Source organism: Mustela nivalis (genome assembly GCF_964662115.1).
Source record: "Mustela nivalis genome assembly, chromosome: 18".
Taxonomy (NCBI): domain Eukaryota; kingdom Metazoa; phylum Chordata; class Mammalia; order Carnivora; family Mustelidae; genus Mustela; species Mustela nivalis.
Genome location: NC_139037.1, coordinates 8,582,884 through 8,600,690, shown reverse-complemented (window position 1 = coordinate 8,600,690; position 17,807 = coordinate 8,582,884). Strand labels below are relative to the sequence as shown.

The following is a 17,807-nucleotide window of genomic DNA, read 5'->3' as shown; positions in this document are numbered from 1 at the left end:
ACACCTTGACTCCACAAGCAATGTGGGTGCCGTGTCAAACGGTCATGGCTAAGAACCAAAAATGCCCCATGCTGACCTCCACTTCTCCTTGAGGAGTGGACTTGAAGGCCATCCCAGGGTCTGAAGGATATCCAGTGCAGGCCTCTCTAGGATGGCATGGGAACATGGCAGATACGTCAAGATTCACTGGGGCTTAGGGAGACATTTACCAAAACAGGAGCACACACACCCCCTGGCTTCGTCAGCATTTCCCCAGGCGAGATGAGTCAAACATTTATATTTTTACATATGCAACACGCTTGCAATTTTCAGGCCGGGACGATAGAAAAACTTATTGAAAATAGTTAATCAATTTTACAAAGACGCCATAGGCGGACGTGCTTTCAGAACGAGACAGTTTTGAAAGTCACCTGGAGGATACCAGTCTGACTCAGAGCTTTATGAAGGCACATTCCTAATATGGTCTCTGTGTTGCATGAAAAACAATTGGTTTGGACATGAACTGGTTTCTGTTTTTAGACTCTAGGCCCACAATACCCTAAATAGGTTGGGGCTGTGCTGATTTTACCACTTTTTGCATTTTAGCGAGTTTTCTTGGTACTGCTTCATGTAAGTGATCTGCAGAAATTGCGGAAGAGTAAGAACAGGGAGGGCAAACCCACAGTGATCTGGACTTCACTCCCCAATTCTGGGTCCATGGCGGCTCTAGCAGTTCATCAATATGCTCTTTTCTTCCCAAACCCTGGCTAATCCAGTGCACTGGTAAGTTCTCAATTGGCCGGGCTCCACGTACACGCTGAAGCTCACTTGCTTTCCCGTGACGAGTCCAGAGGAGACCCAAAAGTCCTGCTGCTTTGATGTAGCTATTTTTGTGAGTTAAACATTAACTGCACAAGGATCTGCTGGATGCATCTCAGATAGGATGCAGCATGTTAAGCATCAGGATTTCAGAGTGAACAAGATTCCCTCTGACCTCGGGGTCTCAGGAAAACATGACTTTTCAAGGTCATGCCACAAGGGTCTACAGAAAGGATGGTCCGGGAGTGCAGTGAAGGCGTATTTATCCAAAAGCGAGTGGAGAGAGAGGCGGCCTCCTGGGGGAAGTGATCTTCCCACCGTGGTTATTCAAGTACAGCTCTCAGAGAGAACCAGCTTTCCGACCGGATTGCATTGTGGGCCTCCCTTCGTTCTCCTGCCTGTTTTCCCAAAACACACAGAAAGCCTTTGTGATTCGAGATCTCCTTGCCTTGCAAACCCAGCGACGAATAAATCTGGACGTGGGCTGCGCTTTTTAATCCAGTTCTGGCTTTGTTGTTCTAGGCACCACGATTGTTGTCATGTGAGTAGTTTCTTTTTTTTGGACAGTGCTGTTTTTCTACCTCGTAGCAAGGCTAGGTTGGAATGCATTTGAAAATTAAAAATATTTTCCCCGCAAAGGCAAGGTTTTTCAAGTTTGTTCACCCTGACCCCTTGCAACTTATTTTATCCCTGTTTCAAGCAAATCTCGAAGCGCGGAGACAAATGGGTTGTGAAGCTGGAAGGTGTCTCGTTTTTTAATCCATTGTTTCCGTGAGAGTTTAGAGCTTCCCCATAAAACATGTAGGTTGAGAAAAATTGGAAAAAATCTCTTCAAGGACTTCTCATTGTGCCCCCTCATGTTTCAAGATGCTTCTTGTATGACGGCACATATGTCTTTATCTGTGCACGGGGCCCTCCATGTTCAGAAGCCACGTCAAGTGAATTCATTTTGCACTAACGAGAGAGCTGCCGTATATTGGCCCAGAGGCCCTGTGTCCTTTCCTTCTTGGGCGGCTGAACTCTGCAATTCTCCAAAAATGTACCCTCCGAAAATTTCCAGCAGGACTTTCCCCAACATTTAAATAGTGAGTGCAGCACGGTAGGCTCTGCTCCTTAGAGCACGGCCATAGGAAGCCAAGAGCCTCAACTCTTACTTTTGTGTTGGTGGTAGACCAATTTAGTGGCGGACTAGACTATTTATAAAGGTGGGGTAAGGGTGTAGAGTAACCGGAAGAGATAGGGATTTCCCCAGGGATCGTGAGGAGCGTCTCTGTGACCATCCAGTGCCCGAAGAAGCAAGGAGAGAGAGAAGGTGCTAGAACCAGGTGAGGGAGGATGTCTGGGTGAAGAGGACCACTTGGCAGGAGCTACAACCTTCTGCTGAGGAATTCAGCCTACCTTGAGTGATACCCTTCTCTCCCCAGGGAAGGTCTCAGGGTAATCAACATTCTGCACCATCATTGCAAGGCCAGCTAGAAATCAGATGGTGAGAGGGCCTTGTTGATAGCTTGTATCGGTCAGCTTCCCCAGGACTGAGTACAAAGGGATGGAGAGTAGCAAGTCTGGACAGGGAAATGGAAGATTCCAGACTCACTGCCATGTTAGCTTCTTCCCAGAGAGAAAGGCCATGACTGTAGTCTGTGTCCTGCCCCAGTCTGTCATTGCTCGGCTCTGTCCCATGTCCATCGCCATGGCTGGCACGTCGATAGGCGGCTACCATTCTGTCACTGCCGTGGGCAGAGAAATGGGCCCACTGGGCAGTTAAGCAGAGCAGATGTGTGTGGTTCTCTTCCACTTCATGGGACGGGTTTTATTTTCTATCAGGAGCTAGCCAAGGGGTTACCTAAATTCTAAGCGCAAGAAAGAAGTTATCAGCACTGAGTTTAATGACTCAGAAAATAAATCATTTAACCTGTAGAGCTCTGGGACTAGCAATGGCCCTCTCTTTTTTTTGGATGACTTAATTAACAAAATTCTCATTGTATTGAGAGTTCTGCCAATACTGGACCCTCCCCATATATTTCTTGAGTTTATAATTAATTGGGGATGGTGTTCCATCTTGGGCAGGCCCAGCAACTAACCTGCCTTTCTTCTTCAAGTGGTTTTAAGAATTTTAATTCAGTTGGAAATTGCTTCTTTTTTAGCCTGATCGGTTTAATATCATGAACTAAATGCTTTAACGTACACATATGTCTAATGAACTACGCTCTCTTTGCTCAGATCCCTGAGATAAAATGACCATAATGTAGAATCAGTCCACACTGCCCAATCTTAGCAGCACCACGAGTATTTCATCCCGCAGATCAGCCCACACCTGCCCTTAGGCTGAGGATCCCTGTCCATAGCACAAATGCTTCTCCCACCAGTCCAGTTTCCTGGGGCCAGCAGGGCCCTGCTGCAGTGTTCAGTGCTCAAGGATTGGAACAGACAAACAGAAAAAGACCTGCCAGTTGGTGATAAATACCGAAACCCAGAAGTGTTGTAGATTCAGGGAGTAGACGTCTCTTTTGGGACCCTCTTCAGGGAGGACAACTGGGAGAGCAGAACCCATGGGGCAACAGGAAGCTGGTTAATAGAGAGGATAATGGAACAGGTATGTAGAGAGGAAGTGGTATGCCAAGAAGGAGGGAGCCAGAGGAAGCAAAGTAGGAGAGAAAGGGTGTGTGTGTGTGTGTGTGTGTGTGTGTGTCTGTCTGTCTGTCTGTGTGTGTTTGACAGAGAGATTGAGATATCAGGACCCTGACCTGTTTCTCAGACTAAGGACCTCCCTTCTGCCTCCAGCTTTCTAATCCTTGGCTTTATTTTCCATGAGGCCTACCTGGGAAGGGCACCATAAGACACTCCAACTACTCTGGCTGACCCCGTTCTAGGGTAGGTGACTGTCCAGCTTCAGTGGATTTTCAGAATCCTGAGCTACTCAAGGTCAACAGCTGTGTTATTGCAAATGCTGTGGACTGTGTTCCGTCAGTGCCAAAATGCACATCACACTGACAACAGCCCTTTGTTAACACTGGGGAGCCCCCAGAGCCCCAGGGTAATTCCATCACCACCCAAGTTGTGGGATGGCTTAGTGAACAGTCCAGGGTACGGTAAAAAAAATAAAAAAGAAAGAAAGAAAAGAAAAAGAAAAAAGGAGAAAAAGAAAGGAAGGAAAGAGGGACGGACAGAAGGGGGGACACAGGGGGACGTACAGTTTCAGGCCTGCCAGGACCCCTCTGCGCTTAACTGAGCCATTGTCCCTGTCTTTCTGGTCCTTCGTCTCCACATTCACTTGGCATTTTTTAAAAGGAGACAAAGCAGGTGATGAACAAGTACGAGTGATTTTCTCTTAAGAGAAGGAAGTGTCATGCTGAGAAAAGGGAACAAATCTCAAGGGGAGCTTGTCTTGAGACCAAAAACCTAGGACGGACAGCTTATTTGGATCCTAGTTATTTCATTAGATTTATAAAGTGCCTTTGAAAAGAACAGGGTGCTCTGGGGACAAGTCAGAACATGGCAGCCCTCAGCTTCCCCAAGAGGAGAAGTCGGGATGGAAAATTGAAGGAATAGACTTGACTGAGTCCGTGACGGCAGATTCAGCCCTTGAAATCAAAGTCAGAGAAGAAAGTTGGAGAAATTCTTGCCACTGTGCTGTGGGAGTCACCCTGAACTATTTCTCAGAAGGTTTCCCCACCATGCCTCCTCAGGGAATGAGAGGCAACTAGACCTCGATTACGGAGCCTGGTTCAGGTCCCTCCACTTACCAGCAGTGGGGGCTCGGGCAGATTCTTTGCCTACTCAGAACCTCAGTGTCCTCTTCTGTGACATGTAGGCCACAGATGAACACCTCCAGGGCTCCATATGAAGATCCAACAAGAAGGTGAAAAGTTAGCCTCCTAACGAATCTAACACATTGCCTCGGCCATCCGGCAGACCTTAGCTACACCACGGTCTGATTGCCTGCATCCCCCGCTTCAGGCTCCTGTCCATGTGCAGCTCCAGAGCCGTGAGATCAACCACCTCAAAAAGTCCCTTTGTTCTCCTAATACCTGCAACAAAATCGTCCTCGGCATGTATTCCTTAGTGGATGCGGGGGAAGAAATGAAAAATCAGGTGATGAGGAAACTCACCTCCACGGATCTTCGTCTACTCGCTGGGCTTTTCATTGGCATTTACGCTTTCATCCATTCATGAAACCTACATGCCTACAGTGCGCCAGTCACTAAAGACTCAGCCGTGAATGAGAAGCATTTAGAGTTAAAGAAGCCTGCCTGGGGCTCTGGGCCATGAATTCCAAGGATGCCAGCGTACTTCTTGGCTTTGTGTGCCTTTGTCTCCCTCTTCTGCACAACCAGCTGCCTTGATGGCCTGGGAGGTGTTCTGTGCTGGGACAGTGGCCCACCACAGCTGTAGAAGGTGCTCCCATTTCTAGATTTCTCAAAGCAGGGATGAATCTTTGCTTTTAATTTTGCTGGCTCCCTTATCCTCCTCCTATTATTCCCACCCCTCTTCCCCATGGACTTCTGCCAGTGTCCTCAGAAGCCAAACTCGGTGTTGTCACCGTCTCTCACTGCTCTCAGGTTGGTCGGCTGTTTCTGTGTTCATTTCCTTGGTTTGACCACCATATACCTTCCTGGGTCTTGCCAGTCACGATTTCCAAATGCTCATCAGCTCCTTTCTTAACCCTTGGCTATGCTTCAACTTCCCCAGTGGAAGGCCTTCCTTTCTCTGGGAAGGGGATGCTCTTTACTGAAAGCATTTGGAAACCCAGCCGACCACGGATCCTAAAAGAAGGAGACACCCACCTAAGGATCAACTCTGATGATCTGTGGAACAAAGGAGCCCGAGTGCACCTTCTCCTGTTTTTTTGTCATTTGCACCCTGGATCCTAAACCCTAAGACCCACGCTCCAAGAGCTATTACTCACCATGGCATTCAACCAATTGGAACAAGATGGTCTCAAACCCATAGAACCCAACACACTCGAACATCCGTCTCCGTCCCTGTGGATCTGAAAATACGTACACTTTGAGGTGTGGGAGGGCGGTTAAAACCAACGGGGCTCAGACGAGCTCATTACGCATCATACGTGCCTCTGCGTGTGAGTGTAGTTATGTCTATCCGTGTGGGGTGTGCTTTTCCTCTGTCAGAATGAAAGATTTCATTACCACCAGCTCCCCATCCCTTCCCATTATTCCGCCCTAATGACTGTTATCAAAGTTGGCCCACAGTAGCCTCAAACGTAACCCACGAGGCTCATGGAGCAGAAAGATCACCTCATAAAATCCAGGAGGAAGGTGGCAAGGTGAAGCAGGCCTGCCAGGGTCCCCCTTGCCACGAGGCGAGTGTCCTCTGCATGCTCCTTGAGGTATAAAAATAGCCCCAGGAGTGACTGAATGCTAAGCTGGCTTTCTCCCCAAACCTTATAAGTAGGCAATCAGGATTTAACAACGCACAAATTTCCAATTTTTTAGTTTATGAAAAAAATGTATACATTTTTTTTAACCTCAGTGAGAGACTCATCTTAAAAAAAAAAAAAAAATTCAGTGATTTCCTCCCTCTCTTTCCGATGAGGAAAACCGGACTATTTATGCTGCATTTTAGGCTTTTTTTCATATATAATTTTTCATATAAATGCACATTTTCCCCTTCTTTCGGGGCGGAAATTTAACTTTTGTGGAAATGTGATGTGTGTTTAAATTACCAATTTCATAGGCAATATGTCTGATAATTGCGGAGAGATACTGAGTTAACTTGTAGCAATGAGTTTCCGTGACAAAGGGAAATCAGTTTGTTTGCGGTAAGCAGAGGATAAGGCTCCGAAACTTTACTATTTGGGAGTGGGGGGAGGTAGGGGTCGGGAGGCCCAGAAATTGCTTTTTATAATTAAAAAGGGAATCTCAGATGTTTTATATCTTGAATATTTACAATAAAACCTTTAAGTGCTTGTCAAGAGGGTAATGTGTCATTAACTGGGGACTCTGCCTCGCCTCTCCTCTCGGACATGACAGTGCAGCAGGATAAGAGAAGAGTAATTATGGTTCAGCAGGGCTGCCAGGTGTGATAAATGACTAATCAGCACGCAGGAGCCTCTGTCCTCAAAGGAGGACTATTACAGTGTTATCAGCTGCTGGCCCGGGTGTACGGGGCCCCAAACAGGGACGGGGACAGGACCTTGCGCCGCGCAGCTTGGCAGGCCTCTCGTGAGCCCACGGCTGTCGCTTAGTTTTGTCACCGGTGTCTTTGTGTAGCTGCCACCAAGGGGGGTGGGGGGGCGGGGGGGAGGAAGCCCACAGGGGCTGGAGCGGTCCGCCTCGTGCTAATATTTATATAACACACGCTCACCAGCCTCCCGTGGCCCAACCCGGGCCGGGGTGGGGGTGGCTTTTCCAGGGGGGGCGGCCTTGATGGCATAAGACCCTGCCAGAAGCTCGTTCTCCACTGTGGAGTCGGCGGGCCTCTCCCAATGCTCACGCGCGTTGGGCGTGAGCGTTATTCCTACTGTATCAGAGCGCTTCCCACGCAGGAACAATGCCGAGTTGTTCCCCGAGCCAGCTGACAGCTCAGTCCCGTCCCTGAGAACCCCAGATGCCTACCACAGGGACACGCCAGACCCTTGTCCTAAATATTCTTCCGCTCTGCTCAGGATCCGAGCCCCTTAGAGTTCGTTGACTCTTTATGATCAGGAAATGTTACCTGTCAACCCGGACGGATATTGATCAAACCCCCTCTCCCACAACCCACACCGCATTGAGTCTTTGCTCCTAAACCCTTTGTTTGTTGGTTGGTTTCCTTCTCCCCAGATGCTGGCAGATGAGACCATTTAAGAAATACTTGTAACAGTGGTACCTCAGGAACTAGTCCCGGGAGGGTGAGGAGGTGCTGCCTGATGTGATAAAGGACGTATGTGTCTAAAAAGAGAGAGAACGACACTTTTGATACAAAGGTTATTTTTATAATACTTGCATTTTTATCGGTTGACGTATTTTAACAGGGAGCCCTGACTGAAGTCACAAAAATTATGACTCCGGCACTGGAGCTCCTTATCTGACAAATGCACTGCGCACGGTCTTGTTCTTATCAATGAGATCAGATTTCAAAAATGAATGCAAGACCAAGGCGTTGCTCTGCGCACAGATAACCTTGCAGGCGCGGACTCCCGAACCAGAAGAAAAGAATCCTCTATGAAATAATGGGCCAGGAAGCCCCATCGCGTCACACTGTAATAGACAGTGGGGGGTGGAATCAAAAGGGGGAAAAACTCATTTCATCTCAGTTAATGGCAGGGAAAGGAAGGCAGAGAAGGACTTTCTTCGGAGCCGAGCTGGTGCGACAAAGACCCGGGTTTCGCCGTGTCATGCACCATTTGCCTTTGCACTGGGGCTCTTTTCAGGAGCTGTGAAGCCATTATTATAATGTGAAAAAGGTGTAAAGAAATACTCCCTCCTGGACACTGGAAGGGCAAATGAGGTGCAAGCCTTTTTTCTTTTTCTTTCTTTCTTTTTTTTTTCTTTCCCTGCTGCTTCTTTCTTTCTTTCTTTCTTTCTTTTTTCCCTCTCAGACTCTCTTCTTTGCCTTTATGCACAATGTGCTCAGAAAGGGTTCGAGTCCCCCTGGTAAAAAGGCTGAGGGATGCCAAGGAGTTCACTGTGCCCTTAGATAAACAGTTTGTCTTGGCTCTGCTCACCTGCTTTTGTGACTTGGCCGGCTGGAAAGTAGCACAAGCATGTTCTGACCCCAGCTCCTCTCTGTTCACGTTATGTTCAGATAAAAAATTTCGAAGCCCAAGCCCCATCCCCGCTCTTAATTGTGTCGCAGGGACGAGGGACGGGGGTATGCAGGAGCATGGTAGCCAGCCTTGGTTCTTCCGTAACCCTGAGAAGGGTCCTCTTGGGCTGGGCGGCTTTCCTTGGGGCAAGGCGCAGAATGGGAAGATGAGAAGAAAGGCTTTCTTTTTTGGTCCTCGGCTGTACTAAAAATGACCTCCTCACGGTACTGATGGGCAAGCCAAATTCTTTTGTAAATTATGAAACCCAAGTTGGGACTTGGAAGCTGATTAAAATGAGCTTTTCTCTCACTGAACAATAAATATGGCTACCACCATCTTAAAAGGAGAGAGAGAGAGAGAGAAAGACAGAAAGCAAAGAAGAATTAAAAAAAAAAAAAAAAAGAAAACCATAAAGCTCCAAACTGGCTTGTTCCTCTGTGGTTACAGGGACAGCAAGATTGCACAGACAGCCAGCATTTGATTCTCAGGACCGCTAAAGTGTGAAGAACAGCAGTGACATTCCAGTCTTCAATAAATCACTATAAAAATGTTTATGAACCCTGCAATTTACTGTCTTTTAAATGCAAATTGAAAGGGGCACCATTGCAAGTGTAAAGGAGACCCAGGGTGGCCTGCAGGAATTATAAAAATGTTGCAGTAGGTTTGGGAGATTGTGTGATCTCAAATGGGACCATTTCCAAGTGATTTTGCATTTAGACATCTGTGACAGTTGGGTTAATTTATTAACGAGATTGCTGTGAATTGCAGGGAGGTGGAGGCTGGCATCGCCTTAAACAGTCACTTTGAATGAATGACATTTTCATTTCCCCGAAGGAAGAGGGAAAGGGGTGATTCAGAACCCAGCTCCCCAAAGTTCTTTGGACAAAATGAAATTAGAATGTAGTCCCTTCAGTAGAGGGCAGCTCATACACAGACTTTTTTTTTTTTTTTTTTAATGAAATCTCTCTTCAGAAATTTGAAGACTCACAGCTAGAAGAGGTAACCCCGAGAAGGGCAGAGTGTAACCATCCTGAACAGCAAGAGAGACCCCCCAGCACTCCTTCCCAGCCCAGTGCTTCCTAAAAGGCAAATCATACTTTACGGTTTGGTCACCCTGGGGCGGGCCCAAGAGCGGAGTAGAAAGTGTGACGGGGTGACAGAGTATTACTCCAAGGCCAGGGTCACTTCTTCTGAGTCATGTTATCTCGGCCAAATCTTTATACTTGACCCCCAACTTCCCCACCCATAAAACCGTTTACTCTGAGTTTGCAGCAAGCCGACAGAGACGGAAATTGCTTAGCGCAGGGCCAGACCCCTGGGCAGGGACCCCCAACAGCTCCGTTCCCCCCTTCTCCCTGTCTCCCCAGCACTTTCCATGCTCCCTACCTAATGCAGAGGGAGAGGAGCAGACGAAGAGAGGGTGGCCAGTGTACATCAAGACACGAGATCGCGTTAAGGTGACATCCCTTCGCGGGGATTCTGGTGTGTGTCGCATCCCCCGAATGTGAGTCTGGCAAATATGCAGCGGTTCAGGGACAGAAAGTAAACAGCCCATGAAAACAGGCTGCTCTGCAGTTCTCCCGACGGTTCCCGTCCCGCTTCCCACCTGCCTGCTGCGGAAAACCCCCAAAGTAGGCACTGTTTATAGAGCCGTTGCTTGCACAACATTTCCCTGCTCTCCAGCATCTGCGCCGTAAACGCTGCAGAGCTGTGTCCTCACTTGCTGCTCCCGCAAAAAAAGCATTTTGCTTGTTTTCAAACACAAGTGTCTCACGCGGATCGAAGGGCAAGGAGCGGATCTGTTCGCCTTGGCAGCCCCTCGCTCAAATGTGCATCTCTGGCAAGTCCTGTCTGCTGACGGCACTGCCACAGCGCGGGCTGTCAGAGTCCACAGTCATTATACCATCTGTTTTTCCAATCTTCCGCTCTTCGGTGTAGACATATGTTGGAGGGGTGGGTGGGTATGATGGGGAGCGCTTTTTTCCAGGGCCGGAGGAGGACGCCTGTCCCTGCCTACTTCTCCGAGAAACCCCGAACTAAACTGAAATGCAGTTTTAAAGGATTCCAAAGTGAGTGCTCCTAGCAAGAAATTTTACCTCATGGGGTCATCTGAAAAAACATGCGGATCAAAACTTTGGAGAGGATGTTCCTTTGGTGTTTATAGTAATCAGGGAGATACACGGCTTGAATTTGCTGTCATTCTTATCCTGGTAATATTCAACAGAGTTTAAAATATATATATATATATTTTCACTCTTATCTCTATATGTCCATATGGGCCCTGACCTTGCCATTCCAGATTTTTACTTTATTTTTTTTAATTTTTATTTTTATTTTATTTAACTTTCACGATCCTGTGTTCTTTCTGGCTTTCACCTGAAAGACGCTGTGTAGGTACAGTGGTGCTTAGAGAACTGACTCTTGTGTTACTGATCACACCAAGAAGCCGAATGTATGGCGGATTTGTGCTTCCATTTATTTCTTCCTTTCCCTCCCGTCCCCTCCCCTCCCATCCCCTCCCCTCCCCTTCCCTTTCCAGCTCATCCCACCTATACCCCCTTTCTTTTTCTTCCCCTAGAAGGAAACATGCGGGCTAGCTTGAGGGAGGACAGCGCTGGTAAGGTCAACTGGGCATGGGATGGAGGCGGAGATAGATTTTCTACGCACGTTTCACGCTGCCTTCCTGGGAATTTCTGGATGTTTTGCAGCCTAACGCTTAGCCTCCAAAATTCTTTAAGAAAAATTGCACAATGTGAGTAAAATGCAGACGTCTCTCCCTCGCACTGGTGCCCCATAACGTGCTGGAATGCACGTCCGTTCGCCGTCTGTTGTCCAAAGTGCCGGCCCCCTCTGCCTTCTCCCAGCTCCTTGAGAGAAGCATCGAGGGTTTGTATCCTCTGTCCTTGGGCCCAGAGCAGAGCCTGCTGTGTTTGTGCAATGAACTTGCCGAAGCTCATGATTTTAAAGACTTTTCCAAGGAGAGACTCAGACTGGAACATAGAAATAGAGGTGATTAGGCACAGTGCTTAATTCCAGAGACCTTCTGAGTTCAAATCTTGGCTTCGTAACCTCTGAGCCCGGTGCTAGCAGACCAGTTAGTGTAGTTAAGCCTCAGTTTCTTAGTGTGTACAGTGGCTATAATACTACCTCCTTCCTCTAGAACTCATAGGGAGGTGAGGTGATTTGACGTGATAGGATACTGGCCAGCACCGTGCTCAGCATAAATGAAGGGATCTTTAATTGTGATCAGTAGATAACATCCTCCACCTTGAAATGTGGAAGCAGGTCTTGCTTCAGTTGAAGTAGCTTTTGAAAGCACCAATCTGTTCTTGACCTTAGGGCATGTCTCTGAAATTCTCTCCCGTTAGCATCTCTGAAATCCAAGCACATCTCCAAGCCCCCATTAGGCAGGCAGCGGTGATGTGAAATTTCTCAATCGCCTTTGCATACGTAAACATGCACAGTGCCAGGCAGTGCTGGAACTTGAAGGGTGGGTGTCACCGGCTTTGAAGAAAATCCCAGAGGTAATGCTGGAGCACGTACCCTTCCAGGAGCCAAAGGGTTGTTGGGGTGGAGGGCCAGGTGAGTCTGGCAACATTCCAGAAGTAGGAAGCAAAAGTAGGTATTACTACTGAGCGTGGCGGAAGAGCAAGCTCAAGGGCCCAGCACCGCCGGTTTTCCCCTTTTTTACAGGATTCTTCCAGGCAAAGTTGTATCACTCAGGCTTTCAGCGGCACAGAAGGTGACCGCACACAGAGAAATACGGCATCAGTGATTCAGAGTTGAAACGTTATTCAAGGGAGAGAGACCTTTACTTAGTGTAAAGAAATTTTAGGAACGCCTTGTCGTTTGTTCCTTACTTATCTTTTTATTAGACACAGAAGAATTAATCTATGACAAAAGTGGAGGCCTAATTATGTCTAAAAAAGGTCTTGCAATAAGAGAAAAGAGAAGTCAAAGTGAAAGGAAAGCACCGTGCCACATGTTAATCGGCAACATTTCTTTCTCCTTAGTGGAAAGTCAATAATGCCATCTACAATCTCAGATTCAGTAAAATGCAGTATCTTATCCCCTGATGGAAATCTTGAAAGAGTTTCTTGGTGCCTTTGGGGTAAGAACCAGAGTCCCTCGTGTGACCCGCTAGGCTCTCCCGGGTTTGGAGAGCTCAGCTCTCCAGCCCCTTCAGCACCAGCTCCCCACACCCCAGTCCTGGCTTCCCACACTGCACCCACACGGGCGCTCCACCAAAGCAAACCTCACCTCACAAGGTTCTGCCTCTGCCTGGAATATTCTCTTCCTTCTGTCTCCTTAGATCCCGTCTGAGGCCGACAGGATAACAGCTCCAAAGATGTGGATCCGTTCTAATCCCCACAACCTGGGATTCTGGGAGATCCGGGGCCAAGTGGGAAATTACGGTTGCAGAATGGAATAAAAGTGCTGCCCAGCTGGGCTCGAAATTGGGAGATTGCCCTGGGTGATCCAGCTAAGTCCACTTTACTCACACGTTTCCCTAAATAGGTAAGAGGGAGACAGAGGACTCAAAACCAGAAAGATGGCAGAGTGCGGAGGTCACGGCCTGCAGTTGCCATCTTCGAGGTGGAGGAAGGGGCCACGAACCAGGGGATGCAGGCGGTCTCTGGAAGCTGCAAAAGGCAGAAAATGAGCTCCCCGCCTCCCCAACCCCAGAGTCTCCAGAAGGGAACACAGCCCTGCTGGCACCTGCGGTGTAGCCCAGTGGGACCCATGTTAGACTCCTGACCTCTGGCACTGTTGGGAAACTAATTTGTGTTGTTTTAAGCCACTAAGTTTGAGGTAATTCATCAGAGCAGCCATAGGAAACTGAGGGGCCCTCCGAAAGCCCCTTCCTCGGGAGATTCTTCTCCTACCTCCCCCAGAGGCTGTCAGAGCACCTGAGCCTCTCCTCTACCCCACCTTCAAGGTTTGCCGTTTCACACTTACTTGTGCGATTATTAACGCATGTCTCTGCCATTGGACTGTCTGCTCCATGAGGGCTGGTTTATGCTTCACTATGCTATCCCTACAGCCCCAGAGCCTAGGAGGACCTCAGCATTTGTAGAATGAATGAATGAATGCATGCATGGTGGAGTCCATTAAGTCCATTACTTAGCCCCCAGGAGAAAGGAGAGCAAGCCGCTGCCAGCCGTAGTTCAGCACTTGCGCCCCACATCCGGTGCCTGCGAGGGAGCAGCGGTCCGGTTTGCTGCTGAGCACGCTGCTCAGTGTGGAGGGAGATGTCGTCCCTAACCCGTTCTGGTGAGACCCAGGCTGGCAGCTCTGCCTCCTCGCCCAAGACAAAGGCCTCCACACACAAATCCAGTGCACAATCAGCGCCCCCCTCCTGCCCCCCGCCCAGTCTCAGCAGGGGAGTCAAGCTGAATATTTCTTTAAGGGATGCTGTTGAGTTTCTTCTGGTGGAGTGAAGGATTTGTAGCAAAACGCAGCATGTAACTTGAGTGTTCTGTGAAGCCAGATATCGGTGCCAAGCTAAATTTGTGTGTGCAGCTTCTGTTTAAGGCAATTATATAGTGTGTAATACCCAGTAGAGAAATTAAGCCGAAGTACATTTTGCCCATAGAGATTATCCTCTCAGTTGGATTTATTTTAAACAAGTTTTGCCCCTTATACATTAAGGTGCATGCAATAAATCACTTATGTAATAAACTACACTATATTATGTGGAAAAAAAAAATATGAGCCAAGGTAGGGGGAGAGGCTTCAAATGGAGCCAGACCTCAGGCAGGAAGGGCGAGTGGGAGGGGAAGCGTGGAGGGAGCGGGCGCTCTGCAGCAGGAGGCTGGAAGCGGTGCCGGGCTCTCCGGGGCACAGCACAGGACAGGACGCTGCTGGAGGGAGTCGCTTACATTTAGTGAGAGCAGAGCTGTTTCTTCCAGGGAAGTTCCAGAGTTTGTCCTTCTAGAGCAGCCTCGGGCCTCCCTTCCTCAATCACCAGCATCTACAGTGAGTCTGGAGGGAGCAAAAAAGACGTAGGTTGTGATAAGGGGCCTGGGGTAATCCCCACCCACCAGATCAAACAGAAAATCTAGGAATAACACAAGACATCCAGTCAGATTTGAACGTCAGATGAACAATGAATGACTTTTAGTATAAGTATATCCCGTAGCATTCTGGGGACGTATTGTACTAACAAATTATTAATTGTTTATATGAATTCAGGTATCCCTGGCCTTTTGTATCTTTGTGAAATCTAACAACTCTTACCCTAGCAGAACTAAGGATGAGAACTTTATTATAGCAGATAGATTATTTTGAGCTTTTACACTATGTAGGGCCTCCTGTTAAGTGCTTCACATTCCTGATTTAATTTACTCTTTGCAAGCAAACTAGGATGGTGATGCCATGTTTATACCCATTTCACGGAGGAGTAAACTGAGGTTTATAGAGGTTCAACCACACACCCAGCATCTCTCCATCTGTAAGGGAAAAGATCTAGGCTTCAGGCCAAGGCCATCTGGCTCCAAAACATGTGCCCATAATCGGGAAGTTGTATGACTTCTTCTAGATGCTGATTTGAAAAATAACTTCACAATGAAACACGCCACGGGAGACTGCCTGTTCTCCTTAGTGCAGAAACACAGTAGAGCTCACAGATCCATACTGTTTAGGGAAGAAAAATGATACTGCTCCCAAAATCATTTAAAAACTTCCTGGTGCACATGCCTGCTCGCCACGGAGAACACGCCATGGGGCCACAGAGCACACGTCTGAGAGGGGACAGCGCGGACCCCGCTCTGCTGCCGAAGAACCTCCTTCCAGAGCTGTCCTCTGTGGAGAGCAGAGAGAAGCCACTCCAATTTACATGTTTGTCATTCTCGAACTTTGAGAGCCCAATAAAACCGAGTGCTTAGTAGGAATCAGACATGGATAAGCTGCTTGTAATTTATGATTTAATGCAGCATAGTGTAAAAATAGGCCGTGGCACTGAAAGGCAATCAAACTCTATTGTCACCAGGAATGGGAGGAACGGGGACGTGATCTGACATTTGCTGACGGCCCGCTCCGTACCGGGAACCTTACAGCCACCGGCTCATCCCGCCTCTCCGTTCTCCGCGTGGGGCCTCTCTCATTTATCTCTGGCTGAGAAACAAAGTGCCCCACGATTCCCTGGCTTAGAACAACAGCTGTTTTACTAGATAGCACGATTTTCTGGGGCAGGACTTCGGATAAGGCTGGGCTGCTTGAGCCTCCCGCTCCACGTGCCGCTGGCTGGGGTCATAGTGGTGCTCTGGTGACAGGAAGGCTGTGCTGGGCGGCCTGGGTGGTTCTTCTCACTCGCACATTGCCTTGTCAGCCTGGCAGGGGACGGTGGGCTCCGTGTGCGTGGATTCCTGGAAGGCCCCTGTCCCAGCCACACTGGCAGAAGCCACATGGCTTTTCCGACCTGGCCTTGGAAGTCAGACAGGGGTTACTCCCACCGCAAGCCACTGAGGGAAACCATCACCTCTGTACCTCATGGGGGAAAGCAGTCCCAAACCCACCGGATTCAAAGGGAGGGACACAGACTCCACTGCCAGGTTTTAGAACTGTGGTGGGGTCTCTGCCCGTTGCTCTTTCCTTTGTTAAAAAACAAACAAACAAACAAACAAACAAACGACACACACACACAAAACACCTCTCCTCTGTCTCCTGTATCTCCGCATTGCCGGGTGCTCCTGTCTCCAAAGCTCTTTCATTTGTTCCTATTTCAAGGTCAACTGATGAGCAACAATGATTCCACCTGTGATCCCCATCTCCCTTTGCCTAGTGACCGCACACATCTGGAGGTTCTGGGGACGTAGATCGTTGGGGGTGGCGGGGGGCTTCTTCTGCCTTCCATAGGCTCCTCAGAGAGTACATCCACACTGAGTGTGCCCCATCGTCAACACGCCCCGGCTTCCCAGGCCCCCATGCGATTCTTCGCACACCAGCGGCATTATCTTTACCGTCTGTCCACCCACGGGAGACAGTTCCTGGGCACGCGGCCCCTGGTTGCGTGGCTCACTTGCCGCCGTCTCGGAGTGCACGCGTGGAGCCGCGCCAAGCACACAGACGACTCTGCGTGTAATTGTCGAGTGGACACAAGTGCCCGGGGCGCTCCTGAACGGTGACCGGGGCCGCGGATGCTACCTCCTCCAAGGAGAATTCCTGGGATAACAGAGAATCTATTCATGTCTGCCGGGCAGGCTTGAATCTTTCTAATTTTCCACTGGCACAGGAGTGTAGGAGCAGAGCCAAGAAGTACACGGGGGCAGGAAAAGCTGCGGTCAGAGGCAGACCCTGTCAGCATTGGCCCCATCAGCCAGGGTCTGCTGGCTTTCATTATAGCCCTGGTGTGGCAAAGGACACCGTGGGACTGCGGGCGCGCGTCAGCACTCACCTCCCTCCGGACGCCCCGTACTTGCGCGTTCCTCTTCCTTCTTAAAGACCCTTTTGAAGCCCATATGTTCAGTCCGCCCCAACTTCTGTTTATACTGGTGCAGAGTGAGGGCTGCTCAGATTCTGGGACTTTCACGGGAAGGTATTAAATGTGTTTTGAAAATACTTGAAAGTCCAGCTGTGTATGTTTTAGTTTTATATTTAGCCTTAAATTAGAGACTCCATATACCTCAAGTAATAAAAAGGCACAGCAGGGACTTGCATTTCCCTTACGTTTGCCAGGGCCGTGCACCCAGGTGAGATTTTATTTGTAATTTTTCTTTTTCTTTTTTTTTTTTTTTGATTGGTTGTTTAATTCCACAGCTTAATTCTGGCCTTTATGCTTTTAGAGGTCTCCCCTTCTGTCTCAGAAAGTAGTTATCGTTGTTTCCCTGTCACTTGAATTTCATAAAGGCAAAGGGGACAGGGAGGAAGTACACGTTTGCCGCTTTCAGTACCAGACCCCAAGCCGGGCACACGGCACGGCTAATTCTCGTCACACCCTTGGGAAGAAGGAGACGGGGTCCCAGCAAGACCCAGAAGCTCCCAGCCTCCCGCCGTTGTCCACTTTGCGCTGAGTGCCGCCCTGCTCTCGGCCCCTGGGCCCGACCTCGTGCTTCCTGACACATCCAACTCCCACCTCCTGCTAAGGTCCCCAGGAGCCTGTTCCCGGCCGAAGTCCAAGGCTGCCTGCTGACCCAAGGAGGAGAAAGAACGCGTGATGCCCCAGTATCACCTAGTACCCGAGCTGAAGGGCAAAGTCAGGAACAATATAGCCTGTGGCCAGGGATGAGGCACAGTGTGTGAGTTTCCTTAGGGCTGCTTTCAC

General features: G+C 48.9%; 1 protein-coding gene and 1 long non-coding RNA gene across 8 annotated transcripts in view; one reads left to right on the top strand and one right to left on the bottom strand.

The window, feature by feature from the left end:
* Positions 1-17,807, top strand: part of WWOX (WW domain containing oxidoreductase) — a 958,224-nt gene that overhangs the window by 737,437 nt on the left and 202,980 nt on the right. The window lies entirely within an intron of this gene.
* On the bottom strand, positions 14,130-17,057 carry LOC309853257. Its single transcript, XR_014305603.1, has 2 exons — positions 16,941-17,057; positions 14,130-14,530 (listed from the first exon to the last, which is right to left on the bottom strand). It is a non-coding gene; the product is annotated as an uncharacterized lncRNA (long non-coding RNA).